This window comes from Rattus norvegicus, chromosome 17, assembly GCF_021556685.1.
Source record: "Rattus norvegicus strain SHRSP/BbbUtx chromosome 17, alternate assembly SHRSP_T2T, whole genome shotgun sequence".
NCBI classification, from domain to species: Eukaryota; Metazoa; Chordata; class Mammalia; order Rodentia; family Muridae; genus Rattus; species Rattus norvegicus.
Window position 1 is genome coordinate 31322360 of NC_141550.1, and position 20141 is coordinate 31342500.

The following is a 20141-nucleotide window of genomic DNA, read 5'->3' on the forward strand; positions in this document are numbered from 1 at the left end:
CTCTTATTTCTGGTTGTCATTTCAAAGGTCATAGGTAGTTTAAATCAAATTTCAAAAAGTGCATTCTAGATCACAGCCCCTCCAATTTTAAGGCTATTAGCTATGTGTGGTCAAGGCGGCAGACCAAACTAGCCTATTTCTCATCTGCACAGGTAGAAGAAAAATCACCAGGAATACAAACAAAAAACACAGCAGAGAGAGGTGGTATCCAGTCCCCTTCCATACAGACCAGCTCCTCTCTTCTGAAGAATGCAGAGTTGGGGATAAGAGAAAGAAGAGGAAGCAAGGAGCGAAACACCCAGGAGCCATCTGGGTCCTCTTGCCTGACTCAGCAACTCTGAATTCTGGACTCTGCCTGTAAAGAATCTTTCTGTGTTATCCACGAGGAATTAGACAGTACCCTCCCCATTTGCAAGGTGTTACAGAAAAGACACTGAGGTGCTGGATGAGACCCAAAGACAAGCTGGCATTACTGTACCACTACTGTACAGCGGGATCAGTCCCAGGCAGTGAAGGCTCAGAGGACCTTGCAATACTCGCAGGCACCCTGGCTGCTTTTCTCCTGTGCATGCCTCACCTTCCAGGTGAAAGGGCAGCTTGACCCATACTAAGTGACGGCTCCTGACACCTTTAACCAGTTCTGAGCCACTGTGCATCCCACAGATGTGCTCTCACCGTCATTTGACATTTGAACCCAGGAAGTATGCTCCAGAGTGCTTCCTATTGTGCTAAAATGCAAATTAAAAGCCTCAGGGCCTCTGCACACTCCAACCCATGCTTCCACCCACTCTGCAGACTGAGGGAAAGCATCCTGAGAATGTAATTAGATCCTCTGGCTCCTCTCCTTAAGTCTCTCTGGGCTCTGGAGGAAAGGTGGGACACATCTGACCCAGCTGGCCCCGCCCCCTGCATTCCTGCCCATTCTTATGTCACTTTAAAGTTGCTTCTGAGTCCTTGAAGTACTGTTTATTCCACCTAGAGACTCACCTAACCCATCCCTGTCACTGAGTTCAAACTTCTCACCATTCCTGCCTTCATTGGAACAGAACAGCCTCAGGGCCTCTGCTGTCCTATCCTAGAGCAGCTGTCCCACCCCAGATGGTCTTATACTCCTAAATGGAATCTTTCTCTTACTGATTGCTGTCCACCATCCTTCAAATTCTGGAGCTCTGTGAAGGTAAGGGAGATGTCTGGCATCCTAACAGTAAGCCCCGAGAAGCATAATAAGATAAAGGAGGCTTACTGTCATCATGGGGTGAATTGTTTTTATAAATGGGAATGAGCAAGCAGTTCTCAAATTTAGACTAGAGCCCCAGATATTTAAAAGGCTCGGAAGTAAGAGAACGATTACTTTGCAAGATCCACAGGGAGAAGGCAGGGGCCTTCAAATTGTCTAGGTGGTAGGGACTGAGAGGACACGTGATAAGAGGCCAGTAGAGAGGCTGCCTGTGGTCCCTAGGCCTGGCTGAGGAGGAACCAACACTGCTTAGAATACCAGCCTTTGGACGAGCCTCGAGCCTCGCTGTTATTGGCCAGCTGGAATGCCTAGAAGAGTCACCATTTGAAAAGCTCATCAGACACCACCTCCCAGCTGTCTCTTTCCCTAACTCTGCAGTCTTTGTTTTCCCTCCTGGACTCAGCTTATGCCTGGTAAACCTGACCTCTGTGGGTCCCACAGCACCAGCCCGAGCCAAGTACCTACACTTACCACAGTTGTGGTTTCTCAATCCAGCATTTGCAGCCTTGATGCTCCCAGTAGCCTAGCAGAGTTGCCTGCGAGGCTTTGCTGGCCCTGTATTCATACAATACAGGGCGGGGACTTCTAGTTTAGCACCCTCGGTAAGGGCGGGGAAACGGGCTGCCTGCGGCTCTAGCCACTACTGCAGTAAGAGGATGAGTGGGGGCTGGGGAAAAACTGGGCTCTTAGAGAAAGTGAAAGTAACAGGAGTTTTTGCTGTGTGCCAAGGGAGAATGTGGAATTTTAAAAGCACTCAGGGCCGGTGGGATGGCGGGTGGTGGGTGGGGTGGGTGCCCAGTATCTAAATCCATTTCTACACATTTAGCCTCCTTCCCAGGCAAATACTAATCCATTTTCTGTCTCTTTTAACCAGTCATAAGCATTTCCTTTAAACAGAGTACGCGGTCCTGTGTGTGGTCTTTTACTAACCTAGTGTTTCTGAGGCTCAGCCTCAAGTGTTCAAGGTGGCAATGACTGAGGCACAGGCAACAGACTTGCCACACAATGCCATCTGCAGGGGTTGGATTATGTTTAGAAATCTCAACTCAAGTGAAACCACCAATCTTGACTTTGCCACAGAAAGGAATTTCAGGAAGAGACAGTATGAAATGGAGTTAGATTTATTAAGAAGCAAACACAAATATACTTAAAGACAGTAATACATCAAGGAAGGAAAGTAGGGAAACAGAAGATGAGACACACCTACGCATGCAGAGCTGTGAAGAGAGCATGGCTTCAGTGTCTCAGCAGTAGCTACATGTGTGACTTTAGTGGTTCTCAGATGCTGATCTTACAAAGATGCTGAGAAACCCTCATTCTCCTTTGTAGTTACTAGAAATGCAGTATTTGTTTGTCTAGTTACTTAAGGACAAGCTTTTAAAACTACAAAGAATGAAACTATATGAGGCCAAGACACATAAGCAGAACTTCTCATGGAAGGAAGCCTTGGTGGGAAACAGGAACATTAGCAAGACTTCTCAGGCACAGGAAAGGCTCATCCTGTCTACAGGATCACACATCTAATTCTCTTTGACAATGTTCAGGTTTCATTTTGCTAAGCCTGAGAGTTCACTCAGTTTCAAACTCTGTGGCGTACTCAGTTTAGAAAGCTTTCTGCTCCACGTGCTCTCTCTCCTTGGGGCTTATGAATGAGCAGCCTTTCTCCAATCTCTTCCTCCCTGAAGCTTGCTGGGGTGCACTTTGGCTTCTCCAGACTGCTCATCTTCTCTATTCAACTCCTTCTTTCCAAAAAAGGTTGCTTATACCACTTGTCCTCTAACCCCTAACCCAGCAGGGAGTGACATCAGCTGAAGGATGTTTAGCTCATGGCTTTCTTACTCATCTTGCTTGAGGAAATGAATGGCTTCCTTATGTGCAGCATTTCCTTCTCGGTCACCCTTGGTTCTCCAGCCTCCTGTCCCTTTAGGCTACTACCATTTCCTCTCCTTTGACCAACAGCCAGTCTGACCATCTCTTGTCATAACTTTTGTTCTTGGGGCTACTCCCCCCCTTAGTCCCATCACTGAAGCAGCTGGCCCACTGATGTCTTCCTCCTTGCCCTCATATCTTCTGACAAAATGTCTCTCCTTTCTGCTCTGCTTCTGCTTCTTCACCCCTGCTCTATCCAGAGTCTTCCCTGCCACCTTCCTCTTCATCTTCTAACAATAAACCAAGTTATTTTTTCTTCTTAGCCAGAATGTTCCAGCCTTCTTTCTACTCATCCACCCCCCAGTTTGGTTTTCTGGATGTAGTCTGATACAACATGGGCTTGCCCTTTAAAATAGCACTCACTCTATAGAGCACAGATCCCATAGCAATTTCTCTTCTCCTTGGACTTTGTCTCCCTTAAGTAAGCTATGATCATTCATATTCGGTGTACTTCCTACTTGATGGCATGGGCTCTTATTCTTCTCACACCTGGAGAATTTTTTGGAGTCAGCATTTTCTATGTCTTTTCTACTTGGGGCTTCTATCCCAGAGGGCTATAGGTGCTGCTCCCTATGCCGAGCTCTCTTCCTTGTTTTTCCTAAATAAATGTGGCTTTAGGTGTACCTTGCGTAGGAATTATAATCAGGCATGATAAAGCATGGGTTAGAAAGCTGCCAAGACATTTCTTGGACTACAGATAGTTTCTCGTTAGGAAACTGCATGTTTCCATCTGGAAAAGGAGAATGACCATGCCCCCTTGGGCTGTAAGCACGATTGTAGCTTTAGAGTTCTTTGAAATACCCAAGCAGAAAATGAGTATTGCGTGCATGTCAGCAACCTTCACAGAAACTGTTAACTGGGCTGGCAATCAGACCCAGGGGCGAAGGACTTCATTCCTTTCAGGGGCAAAGGACTTCATTCCTTTCCTGAATCTCCATAACAATTTTGGTCTTTCTTTGCTTTCTCAAGACAATATTCGTCAGACATTTGTTTCTTTGCCTGGTTAAATATGTGAGTAATAATATTATCTAAAATAAGATTTTATTCAATTGGTCAGCATTAGATTGTTTCCATCTTTTATGTAGTATTAATTTCACTATGAACATGTATGTATAAATTTGTGTATAGACATTGTACTTTCTTGGAGTTACCCAGGTACAGACCGAGGAATTTCTGGGTCATGTGACAGCTCTGCACTTCACAGTTTGAAGAAATACCTAGAGAGTTTGAAGGCTTCTGTAAAATTATATATTCTCGCCAGCAAGTTATGAGTTTCAGTTTCTTCCTGGGCATGGTTTTTCTTTTTTTATTTTAGCCAATGGGTGTGATGTGGTTACTCATTATGATTTTGAGTTTTTCCTGATGAGTAATAATGTCAATCATGTGCTCACTGGCCCTTTATAAATTTTTCTATAAGAGTGCCTACTCAAATTATTTCCTATTTCTATTTGAGGGATCATCATCATCATCATCATCATCTTGCCAAAGAATTGCATAACACAGATTTCTTAACTGTGCTCTCGGGTTACCTTTTCATCTCTATGGCAAATTCTAAGACCTCCAAAGACATGTCAGGTAATTCTGTCATCTCTGTGAGACATGATTCATGGAAAGTTCCTTCTAGCCCTGGTCTGCCTCTTCCTAGAACCTGCATTAAGAATACTTCCTTTCATGCCTCCATAGTTCACATTTAAGCCCCTCTAATGAGATGAAATCATCCGAGAGTTGATTGGTTTACTGTGTCTTGGAGTTCACTCGGTTTAGGGACTGAAGATGCTCTCACCTTAGAGGTGAAATTTTTGGAATTCTTTTTTTTTTTTAATTTTTGGAATTCTGTTCAGAAAATGGCATGTCCTAACCTACTTTTCTTTTTTCCTTCTAGGTGGGAGCCTGAGTCTTCCTTCCCCAGCCTGCCTATAGGTCTCTATCCGTACATTGCTGTGACTTAACACTGGAGTTTCTAGGCTCATGTGTTCCTGTGTGTGGACTGTGTGCATCATCATGTGCCTGGGTCCCTGCTGTAGGCTGCCAGCCTGATAGCCTTCACCCACACTGAATAAATATGTTTTATTTGTCCATGACTCCCTACATTTTTCAACCCCCAGTCTCCTCTCACCCCCTCCTGTCCTGGAATCAGAATGTTGACTGCACAGTGGCAGGAAGGTAGCCTAGGCTGGAAAGTGTTCCTACTTTGGTGGCTAGAGAGAAAGTACCTGAAAAAAAATGTTATGTGAGAAATAATACAAGAGAGTTTAATGAACTTCAAGTGAGGGATGAGCTATGAAGACTTTGTTCATCAGTCTGTGAAGCATGCATCCCCAACAGGGGTAATCATCAGAGACTTTCAGTATGGTGAACAAATAGATCACTCACAGCTGGATATGGTGGTATACACATTTGCAATGCTAGAATGAAGAGAAAAAGCCAAGCATATTGTGGGGTAGTGAACCATATCGCCAGACAGAAAACTTAGTAAGATATTTTGGGTTTAGAAACTGTGGTAATTCTCATAACTGAGAATGGTAGGCATTTAAATCTACTCCTGACCATGCTCTTGCCATGGAACCCATGACCATGACACCCCTTAGAGAGGACTGTACCAATTAGTCACGTAGGAGCACTACCAAAATCCCCTTCTCATGCAGATGAGGCATCCCTAACATTTCAGAGCAAGCCAATAAAAAGCATCTCTGTGTGTGTATGTGTGTGTGTGTGTGTGTGTGTGTGTGTGTGTGTTTCCCTATCCAGAACGAATAAAGTGCAAGAGTTATTTCACCAAAGATTGAGACTGTCTGTCTTATAGAGAATTTTCTCCTGAAGCTTTCACTTCCTGCATTGCGTGTCCCTGACCTTGGTTCCTAGATGCCCACTGCAGTGGCCTTGGAAGAGGCCTGGCAACCTGACTTACTATGGCTCCTCCTCCTTCCTGGAGAGTTGCAATTTTTTGGCCCCTCTGACCAGAGCCAGAGCCTAGCAGATCCCCTTGGATAAGGACCTGTACACAGAGCCAACCAGTCTAGTCTACATATCAAATACCAGACAGCCTGGACTACAAAGGGAGACGCTATCACAAACATGCAAAGGAATAACAACAATTATATCAACCAACTGTTAGGGTCAGGACCTTTGTGCTGGCAGCCCTAACAAGCCCTGCTTGGCCACCTGTTCTTAAAAAGGCAAATTTCGGGATTGGGAATTTAGCTCAGTGGTAGAGCGCTTGCCTAGCAAGCACAAGGCCCTGGGTTCAGTCCCCAGCTCCGAGAAAGAAAAAAAAAAAGCAAATTTCAAGAGGCAAATTCATAGTGAAACATGACAAAGGAGGTTTAGTCAATGTAGCCACATAGGGGAGAGGTACCAATTATTCAGTGTTTTTCCAAGTGCATCAGTGGGATTCCTGACATGAGATTACAGAAAGCAAAAGACTTGAGTTGATGAAACTAAGTAGTCATGATGTGGTCCTGCCTATCATTGTCCCATTGCTGTCTGACTCAACTCTGTCCTGCAAGGTGGTCAGAGAAATCAGAAATCGCTCTATGGAAGACACTTTTCCTCAGGAAGGCTCTGGGAGTTTGTATTCATCGGCATGGTGCTCCTAGGTAAATGAAAATTCTCTGAGGACTGCTGTTTAAGTAGATTTTAGCCAAATGAAGAACAAAAGTCCCTTTAGAGTATCCTTGTTCTTTGTCAGGCAGGCTGGAAACCGTTCTTCACTTGGTTCCAACACCCTAGCCTCAGGGTGTAATAGGCCTTTGTCTGAACAAATTCCATAAAAGGAATACAAGTGGAGCCCAAGATTAGAACACGTCAAGTTACTGTCAGGAAACCAGGTGTTAGAGACATTTGCTTATAACTGCTTGTCTTTGGTCACTCTGGTAAGAACTTTCCTGAGCGACACTTTCTTGGTTTGAGACAGGATGTCACCTTGAAGCCTAAGTTGACCTTAAAGGCATAACGCACCTACTTCAGCTTCTTAAACTTCTTCCATGGTCATGGTCAGAGATCAAACGTTCTGCGGTATCTCACTGCCCCCCCCCACACCCCGTTCAGTTTTTAAGCTAAAACTGGTTAAACTGGTTGTTATTAGAACTGCTCCTAAAATCTGATAAACCATAAATTTGTGATGATGAGAATATAAATCACACAATCCAGCAACACAGCTCTGGTTGCTTGGCATTGTTGTTCATATGGGGTCTCGAGCCCCTTCAAGCTCTTCCAGTTCTTTCTCTGATTCCTTCAACGGGGATCCTATTCTCAGTTCAGTGGTTTGCTGCTGGCATTCGCCTCTGTATTTGCTGTATTCTGGCTGTGTCTCTCAGGAGCGATCTACATCCGGCTCCTGTCAGCCTGCACTTCTTTGCTTCATCCATCTTATCTAGTTTGGTGGCTGTATATGTATGGGCCACATGTGGGGCAGGCTCTGAATGGGCGTTCCTTCAGCCTCTGTTCTAAACTTTGCCTCCTTATTTCCTGCCAAGGGTATTCTTGTTCTCATTTTAAAGAAGGAGTGACACATTCGCATTTTGATCATCCGTCTTGAGTTTCATGTGTTCTATGCATCTAGGGTAATTCAAGCATTTGGGCTAATATCCACTGATCAACGAGTGCATACCATGTGTGTTTTTCTGTGATTCGGTTATCTCACTCAGGATGATATTTTCCAGATCCATCCATTTGCCTATGAATTTCATGAAGTCATTGTTTTTGATAGCTGAGTAATATTCCATTGTGTCGATGTACCACATTTTCTGTATCCATTCCTCTGTTGAAGGGCACCTGGGTTCTTTCCAGCTTCTGGCTATTATAAATAAGGCTGCTATGAACATAGTGGAGCAGGTGTCTTTGTTGTATGTTGGGGCATCTCTTGGGTATATGCCCAAGAGAGGTATAACTGGGTCCTCAGGTAGTTCAATGTCCAATTTTCTGAGGAACCTCCAGACTGATTTCCAGAATGGTTATACCAGTCTGCAATCCCACCAACAATGGAGAAGTGTTTTTCTTTTTCCACATCCTTGCCAGCATCTGCTGTCACCTGAGATTTTGAACTTAGCCATTCTCACTGGTGTGAGGTGAAATCTCAGGGTTGTTTTGATTTGCATTTCCCTTATGACTAAAGATGTTGACCATTTCTTTAGGTGTTTCTCAGCCATTCGGCATTCCTCAGCTGTGAATTCTTTCTTTAGCTCTGAACCCCATTTTTAATAGGGTTATTTGTCTCCCTGCAGTCTAACTTCGTGAGTTCTTTGTATATTTTGGATATAAGCCCTCTATCAGTTGGAGAATTGGTAAAGATCTTTTCCCAATCTGTTGTTTGCTGTTTTGTCCTAACAACAGTGTCCTTTGCAGAAGCTTTGCAGTTTTATGAGGTCCCATTTGTTGATTCTTGATCTTAGAGCATAAGCCATTGGTGTTTTGTTCAGGAAATTTTCTCCAGTGCCCATGTGTTCGAGATGCTTCCCCACTTTATTAGTTTGAGTGTATCTGGTTTGATGTGGAGGTCCTTGATCCACTTGGACTTAAGCTTTGTACAGGGCGATAAGTATGGATCAAGCTGCATTCTTCTACATGCTGACCTGCAGTTGAACCAGCACCATTTGCTGAAAATGCTTTCTTTTTCCATTGGATGGTTTTGGCTTCTTTGTCAAAAATCAAGTGACCATAAGTGTATGGGTTCATTTCTGGGTCTTCAATTCTATTCCACTGGTCTATCTGTCTGTCTCTATACCAATACCATACAGGTTTTATCACTATTACTCTGTAATACTCCTTGAGTTCAGGGATAGTGATTCCCCCGGAAGTCCTTTTATTGTTGAGAATACTTTTAGCTATCCTGGGATTTTGTTATTCCAGATGAATTTGCAAATTGTTCTATCTAACTCTATGAAGAATTGGGTTGGAATGTTGATGGGGATTGCATTGAATCTGTAGATCGCTTGATGGAGAAGAGAACCAACCACCATGCAAGATGTCGCTGGTTTGCTCAGAAGTTAGTTCCTATAGGCAAAATGTTTTCAAACACTGTAAAATTTACCCTGTGTTATTCAAATGCTTATTTCTCTGCTCTCATATCTTGCTTCAATCCAGACATGGCATTGTAATGCTTATACCAAGAATATCCTGTCTCATGTTTGTGTAAACAACTCTTACCATTTATTCTCTGCCTTGTCAATAAACACTAATCACCCAATTCCAGGCAAAACATAGAATATGGTGGGACTTTCAGCAACCAGAGGAAGGAGAAAGGGGAAAGAGGGAGATTCAGATCATCAAGGAGGATGGAGGATTTGGAGTCATGAGAAAGGGGTTCAGAGAGAGATCATGGAAACACACCTGAAGCTCAGCGCCCAATCAACAATAAAATGTGAGTATTGTGGGATGGGGCTTGGAGGTAGCTGAATTAGCATAGAAGGCTATTAGACCATTTAAATGCTCAGCTATTGAGGTGTAATTTTAAATAAGTATTTTTCTCCATGTGGTTATTGGAGATTAACATAAGGTGAAGAAATACAGCTACTGGATTAATTTACTGCTACATTTATATTAAGAATAGTTCACTTACAAATTCTCAAGTGGAGGAGAGGTGATGTCACCAAATGCTATTCTGTTCACCTGTCTCTGGTCATTCTGCACACCTCCCTAGCTCAACTGTTCAAGGGCTTCATCACAGCCTTTGGAAAGCACCTCTGCATTATCTTAAGGATGAGCTTAGGTCCCGGGCTACATACATTCCAGAAAAAATGGCTTTGGCTTCCTCAGAAGCACCAGCCATTCAGCATCTATGAAAAATCCCCAGGCTGGGAATGCTGTTGAGTTGATAGAGCACTAACCTAGCAAGTGCAATTATTTCCAGAACTTTCTAAGCTGTGTGGTCGTGTAGATGCTTGTATTCGAATGCTACTTTGTGTTCCCCAAATTAGTTTTCACAAGAGAATCAGCACATAGTTTCTGGGAACCTGTCCCCAGTTAATTCTTATTGGTAAATAAAAGCTCACAGCCCTTAGCTGGGAAGGAGAGAGAGAGAGGTGGGTTTTAGGTTTCCTAGGCTTGGGACCATTAGGAGAGAGTAAGAGATCCATGTTTTAGGAGAATGTGCAAAAGTACAGAGGCCTCCATGGGATAGAGAAGCAAGGAGAGTGCCCTGGGCTCTGGACCAAGAAAGCACACCCTGGATTTCCAGAGTGGCGAGAGGGAACATTGAAATTAATAAGTACTAACTCAGAATTATTAGCAGGAGGTAGATTCTGGCAGCATGGAGGTTAGGCAGTCACCCAACTATTGTGCTGCTTAGTGCATATTAAATATAAAGGCTATGAATGTGTCTTTCATTCTGGAATATAAACCATTGAGGTAGGTAACTACCCTGTGGCAGGATTATTAAATATTAATGCTACATGGTGATACAGGCCTACTATTCCAGGACTTGGGAGGGACATACAGAAGGAACAGAACATTAAGATCATCCATATCTGATTATCTCCTCAAATTTTAGCTTAGAAAGGAAAAGGGAGTGTCGTCGTCATCGTTGTTGTGGTTGTGATTGTGGTTATTATTATTATTATTATTATTATTATTATTATTTCCTAAATTTGCCAGATTCTGAATTTCTCATATGTAAGTGGATTTCTAAGGGGAAAAACAAAGTCAAGTCTTAAAATCCAATGACATCATGTGTCCACAACACTTACCCCACTGCTAAACCAGGGATCCATGCAAGTAGATGGTGAATTCTGATCCAAGGCAGTCTGTGGATGTTTTCTTATAAATATACCTAAACCTTCACTTTCTCTCCTGTATTATTGGCACCAGAGTAGAAACGGTTGAAAATATAGAGTTGCTTAAAAAGTATTACAAGCCCCATTTTTTAAAAATGCATATGTATGTATATATGCATGTGTACAATGTTTGTTTTGAAACAGTTTTTGACTCTGTAGCCCCTGCCGGCCTAGAATTCACTTTGTAGACCAGACTGTCTTTGAACTCACAGAGATATGCTTATTTCTGGCTTCTAAGAACTAGGATCAAAGGCTTGGCCCTCTAAATCAAGTACCTAATTTTAAATTTTTGTATGACAGACTTGTCGAAATTATATTTGTGTACTGCCTGTCATTGTAAGTCAGAAAAACAGTTTGAGAACGGAAAGAAAAAGGTCATGGTTCAAGTTTATTCCTGCTACAACTAGAAAAAAAGAAATATCTGGAATCTTTTGATCAGGAAGGGAGGGAAGGTCACAATTGAGAGATTCAAAACAGGGACAACATCTAGGATCCCTGTCTGTCCTCCTGAACTAAAATCGGCTTCAGTCCTCTGAGACGAATCGCTCGCTCTATTTACCCATAAATAGGAAAGAATGGACAGAAGGGGGTTTCTGTTTGTCTCTCTCCCTTCTCCTGCTGTGAACCAGTATTGCAGAGGTCTCTTTTCTCTGAAATCCTGTCCCACGATCACACAGAAGGAAGCGCATGCACAAACAGGAGCAAGTCTTTCTTCAAACCGCAAATGGCCTGGATGTTCCCTTACCAATCACTAACTTAGAAAATGTACCACACACTTGCCCACAGACAATTGGGAGCATTGTGTCAGGTTGACAAAAATCTAGCCGGCCTATGCTATGTAGGACGATAGAGTCTGGAGTGCCACTTAGAAAACACGGTCTATAACTCCTATCCTCCATGGAATGGGGAAGTTGGGTACAAGGAATAGCATTGAGGTTGGAACCTGAGGTAGTATTTCAGCTGATTCCATCCCTTTGTGCTTTTTAGCTTCCTGCTATGATAGTCTGCTTGACGTCTGTCGCACCAGCACACAAGCTGCACATCAGCTCTACTAGCCTTTTGTAAATTTTTTTTAGTAGCTAAGGCAAATCTCATAACTTGGCTTATGGTAAGAGCCTGTTAACTTATAAAAGAAAGCAGAACCTCTGCTGTGATGTGCTGGCCACAGGTCCTATTAGCAACCGTGGTTGACTCTAGAGAACTGTAGGATCTTATGCAGTCACGAAGCGTGCTGGATGAGACACCACTCTCCTCTTTTAAAAAAAAAAAAAAAAAGACTTAATCATCTCCACAAAGACCAACTTCAAGTGAAATCCCTTCTTGAAGTACCAAGAATTTGGACTTCCAAAATATGAATATCAAGGGACACAATTGAGCTCATGATGATAGTGATTCAAATACATGCTAATGTTGCATAATTATGGGGACCCCAGCCTACCCCTCCCTTTAAAATGTGGAATGATATTTGTACATTTTTGGCATTCTTTCTTGGAAGCATTAACATTGGTCCTCACCAGCAGTTCTACACTAGGGTACTCAATGGCCATGCATACCTGAGCTCGCCAAAGACACTTGATAGCATTCCCCTAGCATCAAAGGCTGGCATTTCTCCTTGGAAACACAAAATGTCCAACTCCAAACATTTTTGTTTTACAAAATTATTTAAAGCACCATATACTATTACCATCAGCTATATGCATAGGATGTATGTGAAACATAAATTAATTCCATATTTAGAGGTCAAGATATCTCCAAGATCCATACTAAAAATGTTTCAATACCTCAAAAAAATATATAAACCACAACCCTTGAATCAAGAACCTTAGCTAAGAAATCCCCTGTCGGTCCTGGTAACCACCCTAAGTATGGGAATTCTCAATATGCTTTTCAATGGCCTCAGCTGGAACTCACACACTGTCTGTCCATCACAGACAAATGAGGGCTGTCCAGCATTAAGAATGATCACACTAAGCTCCTTACCTGCATTGGGTCCGCTGTGCCGTCTGAGTGTGCACCTGTCTGTTTTCCCCAGCACATCAAACATTACTGGAAAAGAGACAAGACTGGTAAAAACATCCATGTTAGTTTGTCTTGCTAGAGTTTTAGTTTTGGTTTTAGGAGTGTGTTCTGGACTTCCCCCGCCCCCTCATTTTGAACAGCATCATTGAACAAAAAAAAAAAAAAAAAAAAAAAAAACTCTCAATGACTTTGTGACTACAATTTACATCTCCAGTTTAAAAGGAGTATTAGTTCGTGCCTTTGTGCTGAGTGCTGCAATTAGAAAAGGCACCATGGGCCAAAGTAGCTGTAAATAATCCTTAGCAATTCACTTAATTACATCAATATTCGTATGCCCTCTTAAATGTGTACCGAGTTCGGCAGTTTTAAAAACTTGCACGGAATATTATTTAATCTATTTTAAGTGTGTAGGGGTTATGTGCTTGTGGGGCAGGGGATAGGGAGGGCATGTGCTGAAGCCAGAAAAACACATCCATGCCTGGCCTATCACTCCCCATCTACTTTTCTTGAGGCAGGTTATCTCACTGAACCTGGAGTGAGGCTGACAGCCAGCAAGCCCCAATGATTCTCCTTTCTCCACTCTCGAGCAGAACAAGGTTTAAGGGTATGTGCGTGATCACACCTTGGCTTTGTATGTGGAAGCTTGGGGTTTGAACTCAGATGCTATTGTTTATACAACAAAAACTCTAACCTCCTCAACTAGCTACCCAAGCTTTTCGTTATTTTTTATTTCTTATTTAGACTGACCTAACTCACTTCATGAAGCTTTATGCCTTAAGGGAGCCTTCGCCTCAAGCTGGGAGTGCCAGCAACGGTCACAGTGACCCAGAAAAACATCCCTTGAAATGAGAAGATCAAAGATTAGGAACCGAAGTAATACAAAGAGGCCCCACCTCAAAAAACAAAGCTTTCAAATAACCCGTGCTGTGGTTGAACAACACTAGGACCACTATGTGCTGAATTCTAACATATCTGAAATGTGTGCTCTTGATAAATTGATGGCAAACCACTCCAAACTATGACCTTTGTTGTTCTAACAGCCAACACTACATTTTTGTGGTCAGAACTGTATAAAGATGATTTTAAAGCAGCAAAAAGCTAACGCTGTTGCTGACACTGGAAAAGGATCTTTGGACATGCTGATCAATGTATTATGGTGCAAAGCCAGTTGTGGTGATATTGCCCATAGTTCCAGCTCGTGGGAGCTTGGAGGCAGTAAGATTACTGGAGCCCATGAGGTCCAAACCACCCTCAAATACAAAAAGACAATACTATAAATATGTTAGCTATCTCTACACTACACAGCTTAGTGGAAATCCCCTTGGCTACAAATATTATGATTCATCATGGAAACTAGCTCTGACCAAATGCTAATCAAATAAATTATTAATACAAGAAGATCAGATAATCTTGTCTCCTACACTGCCACAAAAAATGATTCACAAAAGACACAAAGCACATTCAAAAATGAAATAGTAATAGAATATGCTCAACGTTATTTATCATTCCATTCAAGGTCCTTCCTTACTTGGTATTATTCTTAGGATATCGTAGCACCTATGTAATATTTCTTTATTGGCTGATTTTCAAAGATCTTTCAGATGGTGGACAAACTGAGTTCAAAGAGGAAGCATGTTTTTTCTGAGATTTCCCAGTATTGTCCAGAGAAATAGGAATCTGAGCTCATGACAGTAACTAAAAGTGATTTCTTTCCAACAAGCATAACTTCAAGATCAGAACAGGGGAGTCCTGAGTCTTCCCTCAGGGCCAGGAAAGCACATAAAACAGTCACAGTGATAGAACTGGTCAGACCCCACCCAGCCATGCTTTCTGTGAATCTCCTAGTTCACTGAAAGCAGAGCTTCTCAGCACGGTCTTCTCTGTGACTTTGTCATTAGGTTTCTGGATTCCTCTCTGCCTTCATTAAAGGACAGTGCCTCTGTAGGGCTTTTAAGGCTGTGGCAAAACACCATGACTAAAAGAAATGTGTGGGAGAGAGTGGTTTACTTCAGCTTATGACTCTCAGGTCATGTTCTATCATCGAGAGAACTCAAGGTAGGAACTCAAGGTAGGAAGCTGGAGGCAGGAGGTGAAGCCAAACCCATGGTTTGGTTCAAAATTTACACTCACAGACATGATGTGAAACCCTGACTGCTTTCGATTTCAATAACTTGTGTCTTTACACATTCTCACTGACTTGAAACTCACTCAGGTTGCAGATCACACAGCAGGACAAAACTTTAGAACTCTCCCAATAACTTTTCTGTGGAGAAGATGTCATCCATGTGAGTTTCAGGGACAGGTTCTCCTGTCCTTGGCCATTAAGATATCGAATAGATGACTGGAATGGGATGCAAAGGCTTGGTCTTCACATTGTGTCTGGAACCTTTGTTGCCTTAACCGTTGATTGGAGACACTGCTCAGCTCTACATGTATAATCGATTGCCTAGGAATGTTTTCCCTAAAACTATAAATAAAGGTTAAAGATCTAGACTTACCTAAGCTCTCTCTCCCACTTATGGATGATGATATCAAACAGCTGTCTGAGATGAAATGACAGGCCATAAATGGACTGAGGAAAGGTTCTGGGAAGGGCTCTCCCATACCCAGAAAAAGCACAATTGTTCTCCACTTTATTCACCTTTCTTCTTCCCTCCTTAATCTTTTTGTTAAGAGCTACAGATTTTTAATTGCTTCATTAGGTTGTCAGTATTTACAGTGTTTCTCTGTTTTGCTTATTAAGAAATGATGCTGCCATGAACTTTGTGCTCCATTCTTGTCATGAGTATGTGTGTGTGTATGTGTGTGTGTGTACTTAATACATATTTAAAATGGAACTGTTATATCGAAGTTAGTGTTTCTAATGTTGTGATGAAACACCATGACCAAAGTGACATGGAAAGGAAAGAGTTTATTCAGTTTATGCTTCTATATCACAGTTCATCATCCAAGGAAGTCTGGACAGGAATTTGAATAATCAATAACCTGGAGGCAGGAGCTGATGCAGAGATCATGGAAAGGTGCTTCTTCTTGGCTTGCTCTCCATGGCTTGCTCAGCCTATATTCTTATAGAACCCAGGACCAGCAGCCAAGTGGTGGCACCACCCACAATGGGCTGGGCCCTGCTCCATCAATCACTAATTTTAAAAATGCCCTACATGTGGGTCTTGTAGAAGATTTTTCTCAATTGTGGCTCTCTCCTTTCTGATAACTCCAGCTTGTGACTTATTGAAGTAAAGCTAGCCAGCACTGTTGGTCACCATGGCAACCTCGTGTTTAACATATTAAAAACTACTTAAATCTGTTTCGAAGACCAATGCACATTTCATATTCTCACGGAGACAACCTTTCTAATACATACTATCATTTGTCTTCCTCTATTCCCCACCCCTGTTGCTTTATAATTAGCCTATGATGTATTGGAGAGTGTCAGAGTGCATGTAGTGTATTAGACAGCATTATGTTCTTTTCAGCAAAGTCTGGTTTTATAGATTCATCTCCACCCTATCTCCCCCACTTCTCTGACCCCTTCTTGTAACCTCCCTCCAGTGGACATCATGCTTTCACGGTACGAGTGCTCCTGAGGTCCCACCTCCTCAGGTCCTCTTTTTATTTGCCTCTTTATCTCCTTTCTGGTTGATTTTGTTTTGCTTTTGAATTTTCCACATATACATTTACATTCATATACACACACACATATATACATATATACATACATACATACACATTTCAAGTTAGGATCAACCTATAAAAATATGTTTTTGGTTTTTCTGAGACTGGATTACTTTGCTTAATACAGTACTTTTATAGTCTGCCAATTGCTGGAAGGATAAGCCATCTAATAAACCCTTCAACATCACCCATGGACTTATTGAATTTAGAGTTTGTTCTGGTGGGCTTCATTGTTGCTTTGGTCCAGTATTTCCTTGCTATGGCCCTTTTATGAATGGTAGGTTTGAATGAGAATGCCCCTGCCCACAGACTAAGACATCATATTTCCTTCTGAATCATCTGTTGATGGCCACTGAGTTTGATCCCACTTCCCTGCATAAGGAATAGGGCATTAGGGAAATAGTCTTTAAAACTATTTGAAGACATTACCTATGTTATGTCTTACCATTGTTTCATTGGCTTATACTCACCAAAATGGGAACCCACTGCACTCAATCATCAGAATTGGCTTTAAAGATCTTGCCTTGCTAGTATTGTTAATAAGTCCATTTACTTATAACTTGGATTGAGGCTGTAGTCTTTTTCTGGTGGTGTTTAACTCCATAACCCATAATGAACAGTTCATTCTAGAATGAAAAAAATGTTTAAAATATATCATCTGTCACTTAGTAACTGCATGACGTCAGGTCTATCTGGCCTTGCTCAATCTCCAGGCTCAGCTCACAGCTGAGGTCAAGCTGCTATTTAAGCAGCAAACACTGAACCCAACAGAAGATGGCAGGCAAAAAAAAAAAAGACTCTAGTAAAGAGAAGTAAGTCAAATTGAGGTCATGGTCGCAGCAACAAAATTTAAATTTGTTGGCTCTGAGAGTGAGGGCTTTGTCATTCAGATGAGTCAGGCTGAAACCTGAGCTGGTGTGTATGTGAGAGAGAATACATGTGTATAGATGTATATGTATGTGTATGTAAATATGTATATGTGTGTGAGTGAATGTGTATGTATGTAAATATATATATATGTGTGTGTGGATATGTATGCATATACTGTATATGAATGTACATGTGTGTGAATGTGTATGTGTATGCATGCCCAAAAGCCCATCATAGACAGTCTATTGATTATATTTTTGAAATTCTTCAGACACTTTGTTCCCTGTTACTTCATTCCCTTCAGCATAGATTCCAGGATAAAAACCCTTATAGACAGACTGCCTGCAATTCTCACTCAGCTGGCCAGTAACTAGCAGGTTTGGAGGAAATTTGGGGCTAGATTCTTCCCTCAGAACCAGCAGACAAACACACACACACACACACACACAAACACACACACACACAAACATACACACACACAAACACACACACACGCGCGCGCGCGCGCGCGCGCACACACACACACACACACACACACACACAGACTTTAAATGTATCTGTAAAGACACAGAGTGTGCTTTTGAGTCCCAGCTCACATTGATAGATGGGGCTGACACATGATAATGTTACTGAAGTGTTAGGACAAACAGCCCAAATTTGGGATTCATAATAAGTGAACTAAGAAAGAAGTAATCATGGCAAAAAGGAGAGAAATGTGAATTTACTTGGTTCAGCCTGTTGTGTTAATTATTATTCTGGTGTTTGTTATACCTCTTGTTATCTTTATACATCTTACTGCAGACCATATTGTTCCCAGATAAATGACACAGAAACATTTAAATTTATAATAAGCTTAAAGGAATTAGAACTGGGCAGATATTGACTCTCTATGCTATCTTGTCTACTACCTGTTTGTGATTCCTAAGATATCATGTGCTGTATTTTGCCTGGGATGCTCCTACTCCATCGTATCAGCCCTCATGGCCATGCATTCACAATCCACACACCACACATGGTAACTTCCTTCTCCTTTCTCCTTGTTTCTCCTTGTGGTCTCTGCCTTAGACCCCAAGCTTCCTTCCCTTCTGCATAGCTCAGGCTGAATGTATCTTTATTAACTAATCAGGGATAACTTGGAAGGCAAGTTTTATACAATAAAAGCTGGTGTATGTGAGGATGTGGCCATCACGGACAACCAGATCTTGGGGCTCCAGTATTTAGCATTTGAATACTCATCCATAGCAGCATCAGACCAATTCCCAATTCCCTATATTTCTCCATTTTGGTTTAAATAAAAAGGCTCTTTGTCTTAAAATAACATACTACACAGAGTACAAACAATTATAAAGCAATTATGAAATCTATGGCATAATAACCATATTCACAATGTATAGTTCATTTGAGTTTGTCAACTTAGGAGAAAGTATTCTATTATCTATCCTACCTGTGTGAGTTTATAGTTCAGTACTTAAATGATTTTCTCATTGTCTTCTTGAACATTTAAATCCTTTAACTTTGATAATTCACAATATCAACCTTAAAACACCCTTTTACAATTTTCTCCAAACTTCATCAAACATCTTCTAGACCCTCTAACACATGGTAACTTCTATTTCCAACATTAAAATACTTTCTTACAATTTAAATTTTCATGTTCTCCAACCTTCATAACTTGGATTTGCCATCCTTGAAACATCTCCTTGGACCCTAAGACACTTTCTTGTATCCTTTATAACTTAAGTTTAATTGTGACATTATGTCTATCTAGTCTTCAACCCCATCAGAAACTTGAGAAGGAATAAATATTATCTGAGTATGTAGGAAGTGCAGGTAAGCAGTTTCCATGACTACAGAAAAGACAGAAGAATTGGCTTCCTAAACAGTTCCCAGGATTGTCTCTATAACGGTGGAATATCCATCTTCAGTCTTCTGGTCCAGTATATCTGACAGACTTTTTGTGAAGCAGGAATTATGAAAGACAAGGACTTGCTTACCCTGTCTTGGCAGTTTGGCAGTCAACTCTGACTTCATTTTAGTTTGCCTTATTTTGGACAACATGGGTTCTGCAGAGAGAATAGGATATTTTCTTTGCCAGTGGTAGTTGAGCACATTAGAAGCCATCAGCTACTGAAAATTCTTCACTGATTATCCTTCTTTCCAAGTTCAATGGGATATTGCCAGGAACTGACATTTCTCAATGTCAAAAAGGCCTTAATTTAATAAAAAAACCCACTTATAATGCCAATTTCTGTATGTCTGTGAGCTTTTTGAAGACCATCTACCTATATTCATAGGATATCTGAATAGATAAATTTTGTTTTTAACTATTATCTGTTCAAAACTATTTTGTGATAAACTAGTCTAGTATCTAATGTGACCATAGTTTGATTGACTGACCACTCATTTTCAATATTTTATTACCCTAAACATTTAATATTGTAGCTATTAAAAGGGTTGCTATAAATCTTGTATTTTTTAATGAGTTGCATAGGCAAAATACTTATACAAGAGCTGAATATGCATACATTATATTGTAAGAAAATTAACCCTAAAGTTTGTATTAATACACAAAGATTTTTACCAATGAAAACCTTAAACCTGTATCAAATACAGTAATCTATATCAATGTAAACAAAAATAACCTC

General features: G+C 41.4%; 1 protein-coding gene and 1 long non-coding RNA gene across 4 annotated transcripts in view; one reads left to right on the forward strand and one right to left on the reverse strand.

The window, feature by feature from the left end:
- The window catches only part of Serpinb9 (serpin family B member 9), a 29607-nt gene extending 10046 nt beyond the window's left edge, over positions 1–19561 (reverse strand). Inside the window, exons 1-3 of one of the 2 annotated variants that reach the window (XM_087591030.1) lie at positions 19491–19561; positions 17097–17252; positions 12916–12981 (exon numbers count right to left, since the gene is read on the reverse strand). The gene's annotated coding sequence lies outside the window, so the exon portion shown is untranslated. 2 annotated transcript variants of the gene reach the window in all.
- On the forward strand, positions 153–5240 carry LOC108348552 (uncharacterized). Of its 2 annotated transcripts, none has more exons than XR_015641259.1 (3): positions 153–1204; positions 4620–4741; positions 5049–5240. It is a non-coding gene; the product is annotated as an uncharacterized LOC108348552 (long non-coding RNA). The 2 variants fall into 2 exon arrangements; XR_015641258.1 differs by lacking the exon at positions 153–1204 and adding an exon at positions 1751–1839.
- Positions 19562–20141: the final 580 nt, after the last annotated feature.